The sequence below is a fragment of the Phoenix dactylifera genome, chromosome 12 (genome assembly GCF_051530095.1).
Source record: "Phoenix dactylifera cultivar Ajwa chromosome 12, Ajwa_hap1_PhDact_Kaust_v1.1, whole genome shotgun sequence".
Classification (NCBI taxonomy): domain Eukaryota; kingdom Viridiplantae; phylum Streptophyta; class Magnoliopsida; order Arecales; family Arecaceae; genus Phoenix; species Phoenix dactylifera.
This window is the reverse complement of record NC_143201.1, coordinates 11,678,743-11,692,448: the sequence shown is the minus strand read 5'-3', so window position 1 is coordinate 11,692,448 and position 13,706 is coordinate 11,678,743.

The following is a 13,706-nucleotide window of genomic DNA, read 5'->3' as shown; positions in this document are numbered from 1 at the left end:
AAATCATATCAAATACTAAAGCACAAATAATGATGAGATGCAAGAATTACTGATTTCATTATTATTTTTTGTTAATAACTTTTTAAGTTTCTTTATGTTCCATAGGTACCTTGGTACACCTATGTGTACATCCTCATTTTTTCATTTTGGGTACCCAAGCTTGCTTGAGTCCTTGAGAGTTAGGACATATGGTTCCTTTTGGAACCCATATCTGTTTAATAGTAATAACTTTACCATTTGATTTAATTATACTGGAACGATAGGTAAAGTTGTTATTCCCATTCTTTTCATTTTTGAAATAAGTTATCTTATTTAATGGTTTGCTTGGTAAATTGATAACCTTTTTCTCTAGAGATTTATGGCTAAGTGAAGGAGTCAAGCTAAATTTTGATTTATTAAAATCAGCATGTTGGCTTTCAAACATCATTTTTAATCTTTCTGAACTCACAGTGAATTTGTTAATAAAATATCTTAATTGGTTAATTTCTTTACTTAAGTTATAATTTTTCTGGATCAATTCTTCTGAAAATGACCTTAAGCTTTTATTTTCAGAATTTAGTTTCTTAAGATTTTTATTCTTTACAGATAATTTTCTACAATCACTATACAACTCATGAAAAGCATTTAATAATTTATCATAAGAGAATTCTTCTTGAAAATCATTTGAGGTAAGAGTAGATTCAGATTTTACCTTGTCTTCTTGTGCCATAAAGCACAAGTCAGTTACCTCTTGTAGTTTCTTGGAGCTAATATCATCATTGTTGCTCCTAACCTTTATTTTTTGGCTTGACTCTTTCTTGGTCAAGGCTTTCTTCCTTTTTATCTCTTTCTTCCTTTCTTCTTGCTTCCTCTTTTTCTTTATCTTTAGGAAGCTGATTTGTCTCGGAGTCGACTCGGACCTTATTGGAGTCGACTCGACTAACTTGGGAGTCGACTCTGAGCTACTTGGAGTCGACTCGACTGAGGGAGATTCATCACCCTTTTCTGCAGTCTCATTGTTAGTATATAATTGAAGCATATGAGAGCTAATCTGAGATTTATCATAAATATTTTCTAAAGTATCCCAGATCTCCTTAGCAGATAGGCATGCAGAAATTTCATTAAACTTTGTTTCTTGAATAGCACAATATAATATGTTCATAGCATTAGCATTTAATTGTGCTAAGTCCTTCTCATTAATATGAGAGAGTGTGTGAAGGTCATTTATTATGATTTTCCATAGATAATAGTTTTGTGATTGAATGAAAATGCGCATGCGTATTTTCCAATGTGGGTAGTTTATACCATCAAACAGTGGAGGTGTATCAATTGATTGTCCTTCTCCTAGAAAACTATCTATTTGAGTTGTCATGATCTTTGGCTCTAGTCGGTTAAGACTACAAATAATATTTGAGCACCTGCTCTGATACCACTTGTTGCCCAGTAGATACAACCCAAGAGGGGGGGTGAATTGGGTCTTTTAAAACTTTTATGCTACTTCTAAAACTTTTTGATTAACTATGCTAAGTTGTCTAGATGCACAGTGAAAGTTAAACTTAGCAAGGGTTTGATGTATAGACTTTGACTTGATTAAATATGCTTGCAACTAAAGGATGTGCGGATAAGAATTAAGCAAGCAATTTATCTAAGTAAGTAAGTGTGTTAGTTAGACAATAACTAGAGGCATTACAAACACACAGGACATATAGTGGTTCGGTGCACTCCAGCACCTACATCCACTCCCCAAGACCTCTTGGAAATTTCACTATAATCCTACCGATTACAGCCGGTTGTTTTACAAGCTCACAACCTAACTTGTTGTTTTACGAGCGCACAACGAACTCGGTCGGTTTTCCCAGGCTCACCGACTAGAACCAATCCCGATTGTTTTCCCGGGCTCACAATCAAACCCTTACACGTTGGTTTTACCCTTGGCTCACCAACAAACCTAACACCGTTAGTTTTCCCTTTGGCTCACCAACAAACCTTAACACCGTTGGTTTTTCTTTGGCTCACCAACAAACCTTAACCCCTTGATTCAATCCCTTGACTGAATCAAGTTACAAGATATTAAAACAAAGTATAAGACAAAACAAAGCTTCTTAAACAAGCAAATATGACAATATAAACAAAATAGAGTAAAGAGAAGCCCTCAGCCGAGTTTTGAAGATGGAGGAGCTCGGCTTCTTCTTTACTTGACCCTCTTCTGATTTGGCACGAGGTAGAGGATCACTGAGGCAGCACACGGATGGAGAGGAAGCTTTGGGATTCTCTTGGATGCTCTTCTTCTCTCTATTTCACTTTGAATGGCCCTTTTGTGCTTATGGGGGATTTTCCTTGTAATCTCTTTGAGATCACTTCTCTAAATGTTCTCTCCCACTTCCATGAGTTCTCCCCTAGCTCTCTTCTTGTTTTTATAGCTTTAGATGGCGTGGAAACAAGAATATAGCCGTTAGAGACAAGAAAAAGAGCCGTTGGACACAGTCTGCATTTCCTGACAATGTTACCATTGGGATCGGAGTCGACTCGCGCGATCAGGAGTCGACTCGTCTGTTGCAGGAGTCGGCTCGTGTTTTACCGGAGACGACTCGGCCACTGTTCCAAATTTGAATTAATGTGCTTGCCTCGACTGGGAGTCGACTCGACTTAACCCGGAGTCGACTCGCCAACTTCTGGAGCTGACTTGGCAATTCTGGAGTCGGCTCTTCCACTGAAGTCCGTGGATCCAATTTTGAATTTTGTCCACTCGAGTCGACTCGACTGTCCTGGGAGTCGACTCGAATCTCAGAGCCCGAACTCCCGATCCTCTGTCTTTTGGCTCGTCCAGTCTTGGAGTCGACTCGAACTTCCTTGGAGTCGACTCGGCTCTCAGTTTCTGAAAGTTAGTCTTCTGTGTCTTTGACGTGAAGCTGTCTTGGAGTCGACTCGAGCTGTCTGGGAGTCGACTCGAATCTCAGAGGCAGTAACTTGGTTTTCTGTCTGTTGATGGTCGCGGAGTCTCGGAGTCGACTCGTGCAATGCGGGAGTCGACTCGAATCTCAGAGTCCCAAAAATGCTCTCTGACTTTTTCCTTGTGTTCCGCTGAGAGTCGACTCTTGCTTTCTTTGGAGTCGACCTACGAACCATCGGAGTCGACTTGCGTTCCACTAGAGTCGACTCGAATCTCAGACCCGAAAACTGCTCTCTGACTTTTCTGCCTGTGACTCCTAGGAGTCGACTCATACTTCTCCGGAGTCGACTCATACTTCTCCGGAGTCGACTCGAATTCCACTGGAGTCGACTCGAAGACTGTTCTTTTGAATTTTTCTTTTGATTTTACTCCTCCAATTTGAATCCTTTGAACTTTAAACTTGGGCCAATAAATTGTAGCTTTCTTCCAACTTGAGAGCTTTGGAGGCCTTCTTGTGTTCTTCCAACTTGCTATGTTCCTTGCAAAATAAATATCTTTCTCCTTGCAACATACACATTAGTATCTATACTTCAAGGTTTTGTGATCATCAAAATCAATCTATGAATCAATCTTTGGGTCATCAGTTCTAAAAGAAGAAAATCAATCTCTTTTCAAAGATAAGTTAAAACTATCTCATAACTATGAAACATTAAGTAGGAAACTCACAAATGAAACCAAGAATCTAATTGCTGAAAATGTCAAGTTAAAAGAAGATGCTGAAAAATATAAATCCTTAGTAGATAAGTTTACACTTAGTTCAACCAAATTAAATATGATTCTTGATAGTCAAAAAGCTGTATATGATAAGGTTGGATTAGGTCATAAAACAAATAGGAAACAAAAATACTTAAAGAGCATTTTTGTTAAAGCTAAAAATAAAAATATTACTTGTCATTGCTGCAATAAATTAGGACATAAAGCATATGAATGTAACTATAGAAAGTCCAGTCAAAACAAATTGAGTAATAATCATAAGATTAAATTCAAGAAAGTTTGGGTTCCAAAAGGAACATCAAGTACTAACCCTAAAGGACCCAACATAGTTTGGGTACCTAAAGCTCTTTCTTGATCTTGATTGCAGGGGTGTCTTGCAGCTAATAAAGTGAAAAAATGATGGTATCTAGATAGCGGCTGTTCAAGACACATGACCGGTGACGTAGACCAATTTGTCACCTTGGACTCTAAGAAGGGTGGAGTAGTAACCTATGGAGACAATGGTAAAGGATATATCATTGGAAAGGATAAAATTTTTATTACTCCATCTATTTTTATAGAAAATGTCTTATTAGTTAAGGGTTTGAAACATAACTTGCTTAGCATAAGTCAATTTTTTGATAAAGGGTTTAAAGTCACATTTGAAGCATCAGTATGCATAATCACAAATCCTAAAGATAATAGCATTGTACTTGTAGGACAAAGGTAAAGAAATATTTACTTGGTAGATCTTCATGATTTAGGCAAGAAAAATGGATTATGCTTAATTACTAATGAAGAAAAGAAACATGAAACAAGTTGGCTTTGGCATCGTAGACTAGGACATGCTAGTATGGAATTAATATCAAAACTAGTCAATAAGGAATTAATAAAAGATGTGCCAAAATTGATTTTTGAAAAGGACAAAATCTGTGGACTATGCTCATTAGGAAAACAAACTAAATCATCCTTCAAATCAAAGAATATAGTATCAACAACTAGGCCTTTTGAACTCATGCACATGGATCTATTTGGACCCACTAGAACTGCGAGTCTAGGAGGGAAGAAGTATGGACTAGTTGTTTTAGATGATTTTTCAAGATATACATGGGTTTCATTTTTGGCACATAAGAATGAAGCATTTTTAGAATTCTTGAAACTTTATAATAATATCATAAATGAAAAGAAGCTCACCTTAGTAGCAATTCGAAGTGATCATGGCACTGAATTTGAAAATCAACACTTTGAAGAATTTTATAATAAAAATGGTATTTCACATCAATTTTCAGCACCTAGAATGCCTCAACAAAATGGGGTTGTTGAAAGGAAAAACAGGACATTGGCAGAAATGGCACGCACGATGTTGTGCGAGTCAAATCTTCCAAAGTACTTTTGGGCTGAAGCTATAAGCACTGCTTGCCATATTCTAAATCGGATTTTAATATGACCAATAACCAAGAAAACTCCTTATGAACTTTGGAAGAATAAGAAACCAACTGCTAAATATCTTAGAGTATTTGGATGTAGATGTTTCATTTTAAACAATGGCAAGGAGGATATAAGTAAATTTGATGTCAAGTCAGATGAAGGTATCTTCTTAGGATACTCCACATCTAGCAGGGCATACAGAGTATTCAATAAAAGAACTCTTGTAGTCGAAGAGTCAGTTAATATCATTTTTGATGAGTCTGATAGTGAGTCTGCTAGGAAAGAAAATATTCTTGATGATGATACAGGTATTATTAACTTTGAAAAGTTGAATATTGATGACGTGCCAATTCAAGATAAAGGAGATGATTGCGTGCCACCACAATCTCAAAACTTGCCAAAAGAATGGAGGTATGCATATGGACACCCTAAAGACTTAATCATTGGTGATCCGTCTCAAGGGGTAAGAACTCGATCCTCTCTTAGAAATTTAAATGATTATCTTGCTTTTGTTTCACAATTAGAACCTAAGACTTATGAAGAAGCTGAAAAGATATAAATTGGATAAATGCCATGCAAGAAGAATTAAATCAATTCAAAAGAAGTAATGTATGGACATTAACTGAAAGACCAAAGCATAACTCTGTAATTGGAACAAAATGGATCTTTAGAAATAAATTAGATGAAAATGGGTTAGTTATAAGAAATAAAGCTAGACTTGTAGCTAAGGGATACAATCAAGAAGAAGGGATAGATTTTGATGAAACATTTGCTCCTGTAGCTAGATTAGAGGCTATTAGATTACTTCTAGCATTTGCATGTTTCATGGATTTCAAATTGTATCAAATGGATGTAAAAGTGCATTTTTAAATGGTTTTATAGAGGAAGAAGTATATGTAGAGCAACCTCCTGGTTTTGAGAATCATAAATTGCCAAATCATGTGTTTAGATTACATAAGGCATTATATGGATTGAAGCAAGCACCTAGGGCTTGGTATGATCGATTAAGCAAATTTCTGCTAAATAATGATTTTAGTAGAGGAAATGTAGATAAAACACTGTTTCTCAAAAGAAAGGGCGAAAATCTATTAGTGGTACAAATATATGTGGATGACATAATCTTTGGTGCCACAAATGATACTCTTTGCAAAGAATTTGCTGATTTAATGCACGGAGAATTCGAAATGAGTTTGATGGATGAACTAAGTTTCTTTCTAGGATTACAAATCAAACAAACTAAAGAAGGTATATTCATTCATCAAACTAAGTATACAAAGAAAATACTAGAGAAGTTTGGGGATGAAAATCATAAGGGAGTAGGCACTCCAATGAATCCTACTAGCAAGCTAGACAAAGATGAGAAAGAAAAGAGTATTGATATTAAGCTTTATAGAGGACTAATTGGATCCTTGCTCTACCTTACTGCTAGTAGACCAGATATCGTGTTTAGTGTAGGAATATGTGCTAGATACCAATCAGATCCTAAGGAGTCACATTTGAGTGCTGTTAAAAGAATCCTTAGATATTTAAGAGGAACTACGAACATAGGATTATAGTACTCAAAAGACTCCTGTCTAGATTTGCTTGCATACTCAGATGCTGATTTTGCTGGATGCAAATTAGATAGGAAGAGCACTAGTGGAACATGTCAATTCTTAGGAAACAACTTAGTATCATGGTTTAGCAAAAAGCAGAATTCAGTGGCACTGTCAATAGCTGAAGTTGAATATATAGCTGCTGGCAGTTGTTGTGCTCAAGTACTATGGCTTAAGCAACAACTAGAGGACTATGAAGTTAAGCTAGATAATATTCCTATTAAGTGTGATAATACTAGTGCCATCAACCTTACTAAAAATCCGGTTCAGCATTCTAAAGCCAAACACATAGAAATAAGATATCATTTTATTAGGGATCATGTGCAAAATGGAAACATATGTATTAAGCATATATGTACTGAAAAACAATTAGCTGACATATTCACAAAACCCTTGGGTGAAGATAGATTCTGCACGCTAAGGAGGGAATTAGGCATATGTGATCCTTTTTATTGAAGAGATATAAAAGGGAGCAAGTAGTCTCATGATACATTCCTCTCATTTCTAAAAACCCATGAAACATGAGTCAAACTTGTCATCTATAGATTCCTTACTCATGTATCATTGTTCCAGAAAGAATTTGTAAGGATTGGAAGCAAGAAAAATTATTTGAAGCGAAAAGGAAGAGAAAGAAAAAATTTCTGAACTTGGGTCGACCCAACCCAGAATAGGGTCGACCCAACGTTGAGTCGACCCAAAAAATTCTTGAGTCGACCCAACGTCGGGACCCCACTGTTAAAAGGGAGACCCGTGAGCTTGTAGGGCACTGTTTACCCTTTGTCCTCTTCCGAAAATCTTATTCCCCACTCTCCAATCTCCTCCAATCATCTCCAAACACTAGATTACTTCAAGATCTTGGAGAAATGGGACCCAAAAGAGCCGTAGCCAAGAGATCTGGGAGAGTCTCACAGATCCAACGTGAGGAAAGAGATGCTACGGAGCCATCTACAGTGTCTCCACAATGTGAGACACGTGCAGAGCCACCTCCTCCTCCCTCTCCCTCAGTACAACTTGCAAAGTTTGCGGAGAGACCGGTTACAACAGGAAGAAGAATCCATTCCGAGTTCTTTGATCAAGAAGGGTTCCGTTTGGGGGAATGGATCCGAAGGCAAGGTTGGGAGTATCTTTGCTCCCTAGATGTGGTGATCTACCCCGGACTAGTTCGGGAGTTCTATGCCTTCCTCAAAACTGGGATGGGAGGGCTCATTTCGGAAGTTCGAGGAGTTAGGGTTCGAGTTTCCGAGGAGAGTTTGAGTGAGTTGCTTTATCTCCCCTGCGAAGGAGCAACTCCAGAAAAGCCAGAAAACAAGATGAGAGCCCTGCAGTTGATACTTGAGAATGAAGACTTCGACTTTTCGGAGAAGGTAATAGCGAGCTCTCTTTCTGCAGAAATGAGGTTGTTGCTTAGCATAATAAATAGGATTCTATTTCCGAAGAGCGGAAGATTCGATCTCATTACAGAGCGAGATCTAGTAGTGATGGAGCATATTATTCAGGGTATTCCCCTGAATCTCCCGGCCATGATACTGAGGCAGATGAGGAAGGTGATCTGCAACTCCAGAGTATCCCTGCCTTATGGTATGATACTCACCTTGATCTTCCGACAGCACGACATATCTGTCGAGGGGGAGATCTCCAGGCATCTGCTTCATATTGATACATACACTGCACGATCACTTATTCGCATTGGCTATGAGAAAGTGAATGGGCAGTGGATTCATACTGGAGCAGGAATTCAGGGTGATGCACCAGAGGGTGATGCACCAGATATTGGAGACCCTATCCCTGAGGATGAGGAGCATATGGATCATCCTACTGCACCTTCAGAGGCTGGACCATCGTCATCTGTTCCTGCGGGAGATACAGATGAGTTCTGGAGTAGGATGACAGAGCTTATGTCAGCTCAGGCGAGGACTATCACTGATGGGCTGACGAGCAGATTAGACATCATGTCTGCTGAGATCAGTGATCTGAGAGAGCAGATAGGAGCTCTACGGAGAGAGAGAGAGAGAGACTCATGGACCATCTGTGCCACAGGCTGCTGAGTCAGAGATTTCGGCACAGAGTCATCCAGCTCATCGTGCTCCACACCAGACTCAGTCTCATCAGGCTCGACCTCCCCTCGCCACGTACACTAGGAGGATGAGGACTAGATCCCAGCCATTAGATACTCCCTAGGCTGATATTAGTATTTCTGTTTAGAGCCTAGGATAGGTATCTAGTTCTCATATGTATTTTGTGTTTATCATGTATTTTGAACTTTGATTGAGGAACATTGTATTTGCTTTTGTTTTTGGCATTATTGTACTAAAATGTTCCTATTTTGATCAATGAAGTTTGAATGTCTGTTATTTATTGTATCTATTCCCATATACCTATTTGATGATAACAAAAAGGGGGAGAAGTAAAGAAAGAGAAATAAGTTGTGTAAGAAAAGAGAAATAAGTTGTAAAACAAATTGAAAATTATAATGGGAAAGCATATACATTTAAGGGGGAGCAATTTGTAACAATGAAAATGATCAAATCTAAAATTTCTATTGAATTTCAGAATTTGGCACATAGAATTTCAGAATTTGGCACATACCTTTCACACCTCGATACATAATCTGAAACTCATGCATTATCTCAAATTTTTGAAGTTTCATCGTTAATGAAATATAAAAGAAAGGGGGAGCAATTCAAAAGGTCAAATTGGAAAATATTTGGATGAAATAGGGGGAGACTTCACTCTCATATTTGAAAAGCTGAAATTCAGCAACTTGAGCCCTTTTAAAACTGATTTTAAGATAAGTATCAATAGGCTCATACTCTATATTTTGTAATCATCAAAAAGGGGGAGATTGAGGATGATAGTGTTATTTTGATGATTAACAAGCAATAATCAAGAGTATGTTATAAGTTAATTCGATACTTCATTTATAAGTCTGTTACTCTCAGTATATTTGTATAACAAGTTAAAGATGCATTTCATTCTTTATATGAATGAATCTAACCTTGAGTTGCAGCAAAGTGTAGATTGAGTCGACCCCAAGGTTGATTGGGTCGACCCTGGCACATCAAGAAAGCATTTGGCACACTTCTGCAAAAATGGCACAGATGAACAGTAAGTTGGGTCGACCCAAGGAAAGCATGAGTCGACCCAAACCTCAAGCCTCTCAAAGACTCAGGAAAATGGTTCTCTGGAAATACTGAGAGGGTCGACCCAAGATGAAGTTGACTCGACCCAAGCTTGAGTCGACCCAAAGACAATGACAGAATACATGACAGAAAAGGTTCTCTGGAAATCCTGAGAGGGTCGACCCAAGAAGAAGTTGAGTCGACCCAACTGAACCTTGAGTCGACCCAAAGAAATGTTGAGTCGACCCAAGTGAAGGAAGGCTAAATTGCAAGTTTCTGTAGTTCTGAGAGGGTCGACTAAAGGAAAGGTTGAGTCGACCCAAGTGAAAGTTGGGTCGACCCAAGGACAGGTTGAGCCGACCCAAACACGGGCAGAAGCATAACGGCTAGTTCTGCAGAAGTACTTTTTGTCCTTCCAATGGTGAGTAACGGCTAGTTTTTGAATTCTAACCATTGGGGCTTGTCCAATGGATGAAGGAAACTATTTAAAGTGGCACTATTCATCAGAGAGAACATCCTTTTGCAAAATATCAAAGAGTACACAAGAAAGATAAAGTGCCATAATCTTCTTCATCCAAGTGCTTCATTCAAGAGTCAAAAGAAAGTGGTTGAGCAGATTCCAAGAGTCATTAAGAGCTCCATCCACCCTTGAAGAGTGAAGCATCCTTGACAAAAAAGAGAGAAGTCACATCAAGCGATAACTATTCTCTAAACTCTTCTTTGTAGATTATATTGTTATATTTGCTCATCTAGGAGCTTAAATCTTCTTACTTTGTTTATTAAACTCATTGGAAAGGTTAGTTGGTTAGCCCGCAAAACCAATGGAATAGGTTGATTGGTGAACCCGTAAAACCAATTGTAAAGGTTCGTTGGTGAGCCCGGAAAACCAACATAGGTTCGTTGGTGAGCCCGTAAAACCAACATAGGTTTTTGGTGAACCCGAAAAACCAAAGTGTAAAGATTTTTGGATTGTGAGCCCGGAAAACAATCCAACTGTAATCGGCGAGATTATAGTGAATTTCCAAGGGGTCGCTTGGGGAGTGGACGTAGGTACTTAGGAGAGCACCGAACCACTATACTTCTTGTTGTTTGTATTGTGATTTGTTTAATTCCACTAACTCATCAATTAACATAAGTAAGATAGTTAAAATTAAGAGAAACCAATTCACCCCCTGAGGATGATAGTGTTATTTTGATGATTAACAAGCAATAATCAAGAGTATGTTACAAGTTAATTCGATACTTCATTTATAAGTCTGTTACTCTCAGTATATTTGTATAAATGCATTTCATTGTTTATTTGGATGAATCTAACCTTGAGTTGCAGCAAAGTGTGGATTGAGTCGATCCTGAGGTTGATTGGGTCGACCCCGGCACATCAAGAAAGCATTTGGCACACTTCTGCAAAAATGGCATAGATGAACAGTAAGTTGGGTCGACCCAAGGAAAGCATGAGTCGACCCAAACCTCAAGCCTCTCAAAGACTCAGGAAAATGGTTCTCTGGAAATACTGAGAGGGTCGACCCAAGATGAAGTTGAGTCGACCCAAGCTTGAGTCGACCCAAACAGTGAGAGGGTCGACCCAAAGACAATGACAGAATACATGACAGAAAAGGTTCTCTGGAAACCCTGAGAGGGTCGACCAAAGCAAAAGTTGAGTCGACCCAACTGAACCTTGAGTCGACCCAAAGAAATGTTGAGTCGACCCAAGTGAAGGAAGGCTGAAATGCAAGGTTCTGTGGTTCTGAGAGGGCCGACCCAAGAAAAGTTTGAGCTGACCCAAATCTGATGAACAGTGGTTTGGGTCGACCCAAGAAAAGTTTGAGCTGACCCAAATCTGATAAACAGTGGTTTGGGTCGACCCAAGAAAAGTTTGGGTCGACCCAAGCACGGGCAGAAGCATAACGGCTAGTTGTGCAGAAGTGCTTTTTGGACTCCCAACGGCTATAAAAGGCTAGTTTCTTCCATCCAACGGTCAGGAAGGACTATTTGGAGGTTGGAGAAGTATTTAAGAGGGAGTATTCATCAGAGGAAGCAAGCTTTGAAAAAAGACATCAAGTGCATTCAAGAGAGAACCCTAGTAAGGCAAGCTTCATCCAAGTGCTTCATTCAAGAGTCAAAAGAAAGTGGTTGAGCAGATTCAAAGAGTCATTAAGAGTTCCATCCACCCGTGAAGAGTGAAGCATCCTTGACAAAGAAGAGAGAAGTCATATCAAGCGATAACTATTCTGTAAAATTGTTATATTTGCTCATCTAGGAGTTTAAATCTTCTTCCTTTATTTGTTAAACTACTTGTAAAGGTTGGTTGGTTAGCCCGCAATACCAACGGAATAGGTTGATTGGTGAACCCGGAAAACCAATTGTAAAGGTTCGTTGGTGAGCCCGTAAAACCAACATAGGTTCGTTGGTGAGCCCGCAAAACCAACATAGGTTTTTGGTGAACCCGAAAAACCAAAGTGTAAAGGTTTTTGGATTGTGAGCCCGGAAAATAATCCAACTGTAATCCGCGGGATTATAGTGAATTTCCAAGGGGTCGCTTGGAGAGTGGACGTAGGTTCTAAGGAGAGCACCGAACCACTATACTTCTTGTTGTTTGCATTGCGATTTGTTTAAGTTCACTAACTCATCATTTAACACAAGTAAGATAGTTAAAATTAAAAGAAACCAATTCACCCCCCCTCTTGGCTTGTCACCTTGGGCAACAAGTGGTATCAGAGCAAGGTGCTCCAATAGTAATTATTGATCTCACAATCAAGAGTTAAAGATCATGACAACCCAAGTGGGATGTTCTATGAGTGAGGGACAATTAATTGATAGACCTCCACTATTTAATGGTATAAGCTACACACATTGGAAAGCACGCATGCGCATTTTCATTCAAGCACATGACTACGATTTATGGAGTATCATAGTCAATGGGCTACATACAAATGCTAATCATGATAAGAAAATGGCTCAGCAAAATGCAAGGCCATGAATATTCTATATTGTGCATTGGATGATAGTGAACTTAATAATATGTCTTTTTGCATGACTGCTAAGGAAATATGGAGTATGCTTGAAGTTAAATATGAATGCACTAATATTTCTAGTGAATTTGAAACTAGCTCCGAAGAAGAAGAGCAGCAAACTGAAATTGAAAATCTATGCTTTGTGGCACATGAAGATGAGGTATGTACTCGAATACAAAGTGATTTCTCATTCAAAAATCAAGTACGTACTGAAGCTCAATCTGATTTTACATTTGATGAACTTCATGATGCATTTTCTAATTTATACTTAGAATACAAGAAGCTTAATTTAAAGAATAAGAAGCTTAGTTTAAAGAATAAAAGGCTACATCTGAAAATGTCAGAGGAAAGAAATTCTACTGCTGAAATGAAAGACAAATTAAATTCCGAGAATGAATGCTTAAGATTAAATTCAGAAGAATTGATTCAGAAAAATCAGAATTTAATTAAAGAAAATCAAAACTTAAGTGAAGAAGTTAACCAATTGAAATTTTTTATTAACAAATTCACTGTAAGTTCAGAAAGATTAAAAACGATGTTTGAAAGTCAACATGCTGTTTTTGATAAATCAAGACTTGGCTGGATTTCTTTGCTCAACAATAAACCCCTAAAGAAAAAGGTTATCAATTCACCAAGCAAACCATTAAATAAGATAACTTATTTCAAACATAAAAAGATTGGGCACAAAAACTTTACCTATGGTTCTAATACGAATAAATCAAATGGTAAAGTTATTATGTTTAAACAGATTTGGGTTCCAAAAGGAACTATATGCACTAACCCTCAAGGACCCAAGCAAGCTTGGGTACCCAAAATAAAAATATGAGGGTGTAGATATAAGTGTGCCAAGCTACCCATGGAACAAATGAAACTTTCATACAAATGGGTGCGTTGACACATAATTAAAAATAAGTCTCAATTTATTCATTAA